The sequence below is a fragment of the Vigna unguiculata genome, chromosome 9 (genome assembly GCF_037176805.1).
Source record: "Vigna unguiculata cultivar grain cowpea cultivar isolate G323 ecotype 2 chromosome 9, ASM3717680v1, whole genome shotgun sequence".
Lineage (NCBI taxonomy): Eukaryota > Viridiplantae > Streptophyta > Magnoliopsida > Fabales > Fabaceae > Vigna > Vigna unguiculata.
The window spans coordinates 18,475,942-18,484,517 of record NC_140800.1 but is presented as its reverse complement, the minus strand read 5'-3'; positions in this window follow the sequence as shown (position 1 = coordinate 18,484,517).

The window sequence follows — 8,576 nt, the reverse complement described above, 5'->3', positions numbered from 1 at the left end:
GAAATGCACCTTCACATCTAGATTACCTTGGTTATCTTAATATCTGGTGGGAATTTTCCTTGTGCTACCTAATCACCAATTCTTAATTCTTTTGTGCTTTTGAGTGCTTTGAATTTTTTGTTTTGAGTTCATACTTGTTAATAATTACTTTTTAACAAGTTCTTTAGAGTTAAGTTTCCATTGTGTTTTTTTCAAGTTCTTACTCGATCATTTGATTCCTTCAAGTTTCCATTCTATTATTTTTTTTCTTTTTTGTTTTCAATTACAAGCTATATCATGAAGCATTGGTAGTGGTGATTATGTTTTTAGTACCAAAAAGTGTTGTTGTACAAAGATTTAAAAGAAAGAAAAAGAGCACAACAAGAACAAAAGAAAAGTGCAAAAAATAATTAGAAAAAAAAAGAACAAAAGAAAATGGCAAAAGAGTGCACTAGAATTGTAACATCCCGTTAGGATATTACGGGTTTAAATAATAAAATAAAATAAGAAAAAATAAAACTCATTAATTATAAATCCATTTCCCAAAAACGCGGGAAATTTCAACTTTATTAAATAAATAAAGATGCCAAAATCCTTGAATATAATTACTATTACCATAAAAAATAGTCCAATAATATTAATAATTACAACTGATTTGAAATCATAAAGACAATGTAAAAACTCTGAGAAAATTGCCCCAAGACTAGCCTCGCTCCGGCTCTATGCCTCACCAGATCTACCTGCAACACCATCTGCTCACGTATATCGCGTATACAATCATCGCCAAACCCAAGCAGATAGGGTGAGCTTAACAGATAAAACATATACAATTATATATACCTATATACAACATATCAATATAAACAACACAATCATTCCAAAGGATTTCCCTTCCTTTGATTCATACCACCTGGCCACAACCAGGTTATTCGTGTTCTACATCTTCTAGTGATTACTTCTAGGTGACTTGCTGCCATACCTATCGGCCACAATCGATAGAGCACGTGCGGTAAACCATGTTACAAATCATACACCGTAACGCCAGGTGGAGTTCCCAAATATGAACATAGTTCGCAACGTCCCAAGACTACCAAACTCGTCAATCAACTACTGAGGAGGGCAATCTATCTGGACCCATCCGTACTGGCCACAACCAGCACACTCACACCGGCAACACTCGCCAACCCGAGCCACAACTAAAGAGTTCCTCGTGTTCATCCGCCATCCCGAGCCACAACTCAAGAGATGCTATTTCGAGCCACAACTCAAGGAATACCACGTGCTTTAACCCCTATCCCGAGCCACAACTCAAGGAATACGTTCCGAGCCACAACTAAAGGAACACCAGCAATCCCACCTTTGAAGCATCACCATAAGCCTTGTAGATCACGCCCACAGAATCAAGAACACCAATACTGCTGCAGTAAAATCGCCTGGCGGAGGACATGTACTGCTAGGTGCTTCCGCTTCCAGATCGCCTGGCGGGGGACACGTGCCGCCAGTCGCTACACCAGTACTTGCACATTACTGGTTTTAGTTCAGTTTCAAGCACACTTCACACAGATTGCTCTCATTTGCTCTCATTCTAGAGTACCCCTAATGAAAAGCATTGCCATCTATAATGTTCTAGGCCTTATAGCATCTCACATGTGCATTCATCCCCTAGTCATATAGACCATCCCAAGCATGCTCAAACAAAATATAAGCAGCAACACTCTAACAATTTTAAGCACATGATCTTATGCACCGATGCAATTTAATATTGACACCCATGCCTTCACCAAACCAATTCTCCACATGTGACTAACTCAAAGGAACATTGAAATGGATAGAGACTTACCACATAAGCAAAATTATGCTTCATTAGAAGTTACTTGAACTAATCAAGGGCTTATTCATGTATTTTACAAACTCCAAAATCAGCAATATTAAGTAATGTATATCTCTAGCTACTGACCTCCAAATCCAATCTCCACCGTTCAAAGTGAAGAACCACATGTTATGGACCACCTGTCAAAATTTCACCTAAATCGAACGGTTAACGAACCAAGAAATGCAGTTTTACAAAAACTGCGCGAACTAGAAAAATTGGTGGCGCCTAGCGCCCAAAATCAGGAAGGTGGCGCCTGGTGGGACTAACCTACCGCCCGACGGTTCCTGTTGCCCAAAAGTACGAAAAACAGCGTTTTTCGTGAATAGAACACCACGCGCATCACCTGGCAGTAGCTCTTTATCGCCAGTCGGTTTTTTAACAGTAACCCAGAATTTTAGTTGTTTTAACGTGCGTCGCCTGGCGGCAATTCATGCACCGCCAGGCGATGTATACAGTTCTGGAAAAATCCCAGATTGTTCTGCATCTACTTAAACTCTAAAACCCCAAATCAACAATTCTAGCATTCGTCTTGACCTAATTATATTGTTTACTCATCATATTTATTCAATTCGAACTATTTTTATATAATTATAACGTGTAGAATTTAGCCTCACCCTCACAAAATCCCAAAACGCGTCCCGACCAGTCACTGAATGCAATTTCCACTACTTCGACGTCTATCGTCTGGTGGCACATACTTGCCACCAGGCGACACATCGAATTCTGGGCCAAACCCTAGATTTTTCCCGTACCCGTGATGAACCCTAAACCCTCAAAGCTAGTCCTAGTTAATCAAGCGCATAAATTACAAACAAATTCATTTCTTTCATGCCTATGAATTCAATAATTCCATAATCTCAACTTCGTTATCATTAATTTCCAAGAATCAAATTATCAATTCGACCCCAATCCCAACACGACCTCCTTTCACTTTGATGCTTCTCAATCAATCACTTGAATTCATACAAACATAGTGATAATAATTGATTTCATAAGTTTATACATTCAAATCATGCACAGGAACCTTGCTCAATATCCAACCATCACATAGTCGCTAAATAAGAACACAAGGATTCGCGTCGCTTGGCGGAGTCACCCTTGCCGCCAGGCGATTCATCTCAAAACCCAGAAATGGGTGTCACTCTCATGCATCGCCTGGCGGGCCTTCAAAGCCGCCATGCGGTTTCTGGAAAATTTCCAGAAACTCAAAAAACGCAACCAGAATAAGATACAAGTATACAATTATCATTAATCATTATACAGTTCATGTTCATATATAAAAATTAACGCGTAAACTCCCCTAACCTGGTTTCCTTTGCTTAAAACTTGTGTAGCCCTTGGTTCTCCCTTACTTCCAATAGCCTTCCTTAGTTCTCCTCAATTTAGCTTCAATGTCTCACTCAATACACTCACCTTACTCTGATTTTCGTATTCCTCTACCCATCCAACAAAACCAGCCACAAAACCTCTCTCTTTTTCCCTTAATTGGCCAATAATTGGTGTCTTAATGTGGGATTAATGATGCAAAACGAAATTACAATTAAACTAAGGTTAATGCCATTCAATTTGTTGTCTTATGATGGCTTTCCAGCCCTCCCGCTTGGGTTTCCTTGCCCTTTCACCTTCATGCCAAAGAACATTTTGGCAAAAAAAATAGTTTAATTTAAGGTCACCAAGGTTTGAATCCCTCACCATGCCAAAGCCAAATCAATGTTCCACCATTTAACCAATTCATGTTTCATGATGATTAATATAATTTTATGATTATATTATCACTCAACATGCTCTAGCATATTATTAAAACAATAATAATTAAATAACACACAAACAGCATACATAGGACTTGAACCCAAATCCTCTCACACATTTAAGTACTCTCAACCATTTGAGCTAGTACTTTTCCATGTCTTATTTATCCGCATTAAATGCCTTAAAGGCTCTTACTACCCGCATTTATTAAATAATTATTTAGAGTTAAGTTTCCATTGTGTTTTTTTCAAGTTCTTACTTGATCATTTGATTCCTTCAAGTTTCCATTATATTATTTTTTTCTTTTTTGTTTTCAATTACAAGCTATATCATGAAGCATTGGTAGTGGTGATTATGTTTTTAGTACCAAAAAGTGTTGTTGTACAAATATTTAAAAGAAAGAAAAAGAGCACAACAAGAACAAAAGAAAAGTGCAAAAAATAATTAGAAAAAAAGAACAAAAGAAAATGGCAAAAGAGTGCATTAGAATCACCATTAACACTTGCAATTTGAATTGTTTTGTGTGCTAACTTAAAAATTTTCAAATTTGGAAAATACTGCACATGTATGTCTCAACTTTGAGCTTATTGAGTGTCTTAATGCACCAAAAGTATTCGGCCTAGAAGAGACAAAAAGAAACTTTTTAATTCTAGCTTGTTTTTGGTTTTTGTAATCAATTCTAGTACCTTTCTTTTGGAGTTTCTTTCTTGTACCTACTTTTCTTCTATACCTTTAATTTCTTGCTTGTCATCTAATTGTTATTCTTAGAGTATGTTTCACTTATTCAATCCTTGAGTTGAGCATTTCTTCAATTAAGCTTTTCTTGCTTTACTTTCGTGGCTTCTTTTGGTATTGGTGTTACATTTTGGTGGAAGGCTCTCTTTGGAGGTGGACCATTTACTCACAATAACATCTTAGGGGGTGGAGGCCTAAGTGGAACTCCAAGCTACAAGTGAAGTTCAGAAAGGGAAAAGCAAAAGAAACTCTTGAGTGAGCTAAAAGAAAGGAGTGGAGTGAAACACTTGAAAATTTTCAAATTTGTGTTTCATTTGATTGTATTACTTTGAGTTGTATTTGTTTAAGTCTTTATTTTTGTAACTTAAACTAATTAAGTATCTTGGGGGAGCCTTAGGTGTTCTCTCATGTCTTTCATATAGTAAAACCACTTGTAGACGTGAATGTGTCTTGCAACATCAAGCCTCACCATTAGGCCGCTTAGTTTAGATTTCAATTCTTGTTCTGTTTAATTTGTTTTAAGTAGCTTAAGTAGTGGAGAAGGAGGCCATTGGACGTAAGTTGGTTGGAATCATCACAGCTTTGTTGTGTTGATATTTGTTGTTAAAAGAGATGAAAAAAATTACATGGAGCAAGTTGGTTGTAAAGTTTAATGATAGTGATTTTGATGGCTATGAACATTGGTATATAGGCATTGGAAATATTGTGCATAATTTATGTTAATGAAAGATTAGGCGAATGATGCAAGAGAGAAATCGGTATTTGTATATTGGAGAATGGTGTTGAGTTTGAGCTGATAATTGTTTTTGGGGTTAACTTTGATCAAATTGGGTGAAAAGGTTTATAAAGTGAATAAAGTTTAAGTGTGTGCAATTTATCTTTGTTTTTTTTTTGGGTGCAGAAGAAGTTTAGTGGTAATAGGAATTCATAAGGTTGTGTCATGATTGATTGAGATAATTTGTGCTTAGGGTGTATTTGGATTCCTTGAGTTAAGTAAAGATGTTAGTGCATGGTTGGTAAGCTTTGTGCATGTTTTGGATGCTTGGTGTGTGTGAAACAAGTACCTTATTCATGAAAAAAACATTAGTTTTCATATTTTTGCGCAATAAGGGGCGTCAAGTGTTGGCTTCCTTCTGCTAGGCCTCGAGTCTCGGGTTTTGGGGCATCGAGAGCTGGTTTGCTACCGCTAGGCACTAGGCCTTAGGTTTCTGGGCGTCGAGCGCCACTGTTTTTTCTAGTCTGCACAATTTTCGTAAAACTAAGTTTTCCAGTTCGTTAACCATTGGAATGAGTTGAAATTTTGACAGTTGGTCCATAACATGCTGTTCTTCATTTTGAACGGTGTGATCTTAGTTCGAAGGTCTGTAGTTGGAGATATATGTTATGCATGATTGATGTTTTTCATGGTTGTATTATGTTGATACTTTTGTTGTGATAAATTGTGATAGGCCCTATTTGTAGTGTTCTGGATGTTTGGGCATGATGACTGATGTATGTTAATATGATGATGATGATTGTATGATGTAAATGTGTTGTGATACATGAGATGATGAGGCCTTGACGCGCTTGTGTGTTTATTGATCATGAACGCAAATAATCATGTGACTATTGATTGATGTGTGATCATGATGAGATAATGTATACTTGGATATAAATGTAATGAACGATATCTTTGCATAAATTGTACTGGAGGTGCACTTCGTTGGGGCTCTCGATAAGAGTAATGGGAAGTTGACACTTCGTCGGGGCTCTTGATATGAGTAACGGAAAGTTGTGCACTTTGTCGGGGCTCGATAATGTGAGTATTGAAATGGGAAATTAGTTAAGAAAGGGAGGGGGTTGAATGGGCTTATTAAAAACTTTGGTTACTTTTGAAAACTTAAAAGACCTTTAAATTTGAATCAGATCAATCATGAGACGAGAATGCAATTGCTATTGTACTGCACACTTTTAATCAATTAAAAATAGGGACAACATGCTGATTTCATTAAATAGTTAACAATACATTGTAAATTAACATATCAAAATATTAAGACAGCCGATTCAGATATTGGGTATTCTCCAGAATTTCAAATTTATAGTTTAAACTAAAAACAACATGAAAGACTTATCAAAATTGATTCATATAAGCAATGCAGATATGAACCAAGCCTTAGGTCATGCTAGAACACACAAGAGCAATTAAAAGATTGTATAACTCAAAATTCTTGAACTTTAAAACATAAATCAAAAGAGAAGGGATAAAGACAAGCACAAGGATACAAATTTTTTATAATGGTTCACTCAAATATGAGCTACATCCAATTTGTCAAGGCAACCCAAGCCTGACTTGCCCTATTTCAAAAGATTTATACAAACCAAGACTCTTGAATCACAAAAGAATATCAACAAGCACAACAAGATCACACTTACAAACTTGGAAAGCAACCAAGTAACACACTGAAACTTGAGAAAGATCAAACATGACTGAAGGCTCTCCCTAGCCAACCAAACCTCTTTCTCCAAGTTCCTAAAACAAGAAAAATTGCTCCATAAAAAGATCAAAGATCAATTACCAAAGGCTGTAGTTTTGTATTATCCAAAGAGATATTTTTTCCCATATTTCACGTTCAAAATTGTAAGTCTTGCCTCTCTCTAGATAAACATAACTTGTAGTCAATCTGTTAGCATATTCAACAAGTTGAATTTTCATTCAATTTGTTTATTTCACTTAACTTAAGTGAAATATGTTGATTAAAAAACAATTCAAATAATTGAATATGTAAAAAATAAAACTACTACAACACACCATTTAATCTGTTGAAAAACCATTAAACAGGTTAAAAAACACCAACCAGACCCTAGACATTTATACATTGCGAAATGGTCTACACTATGAGCACCAATCTTTAAGCTTTGTGTTCCTCATGTGAAATCTAGATTCAACACACACTCCAAGCTTGATCAACACGTGAATCTTCAAGTATTCACATCTTCATCAATTTAACCTGGCTTTAACACATTCCAATACAATGGCTTCACATATCTTTATCAAACATCAAATCATCAAATCATTTGTGCTAACAATCTCTCCCTGATTTGATGAAGTCAACCTCCATTGGATTTTAATCAATCTTTATTGAATCTCCATTGAATTGATGAAGCAACTTCATTGAATTTGTGAATCTAAAAAATATATCCCAAAGAAGGACATAAAAGATAACAAACACACAAAAATGCACATGCTCCCCTATCAATAATATGGGTGTTATAACACTGTCATTGACGCGATCAAATTAATACTACTTATCTATAACAACTTCAGTATTGTTAAGAAAGTAGTCAACAAAATAGTAAAGGTAAAGTAACCCAAAGTCGTCTCCCAACGAACACAGAATTGATTTTTAACAAGTTAGTTCTTATAAAACTATACAAGAGTTAGTCAAATAAAATAAAAAATATAGGGGATTAAGATAAACAAAGATAGAAATAAAATTTAAAAGATAAAAAGAAATAAAAACAATAGTAAAGAAAATAGATTGATTCCATTACTTTTTCAAAATAGATTCATCATCGGTTATCTAAAGATTATTGCTCAATTAATTATTGTTATAGATTTACAAATTAATCAATGTAAAGTCTCAATTAATTTGTTGGCGTTCTCACTTTTAACCAAAGTACAGTCTCAATTAAAAGTGAGAACTTTAAGATTATCCACAGTAAATTCAGCCAAAGTATAGTCTCAATCAAATTTACTATACCTAATCATATCTATTCTTTTATCTCTTCACCAAATAAAAAAGCTTAATTAATCAAAGTAAAGTCTCAATTAATTGTAGCTAAAGTAAATACCTTTAACCAAAGTAAAGTCTCAATTATTGGTAAAAACTCATTTAATCATATGAAAGTTTCTAAATAAAATCAAAGTAAAGTCTCAATTCAATTTAAAAACCCTTGGACTCATATGACCAACATGCTTATAGATTTAAAATCATTACTTTTTACGTGATTTAAAGACAAAAGACATAGATGAATGAAAACCTCAACAATAATAAAAAGAACAAAGAAATTAATTGATCTAACCTCAGAATCCAATTAAGAAATTACAATGGAATCAACCCAAGAAGTTTAACAATCCATAGAATGCGAAAGTAAAAATAGAAGAATGGAGAGAGAGAAAGGAAACGAAATTAGGCTCCCCTAAGGGTTCCAAAACTCCGAAGTCCCGAGCTTGTTCCTTATGCTTCCCCCATTGGTCTCT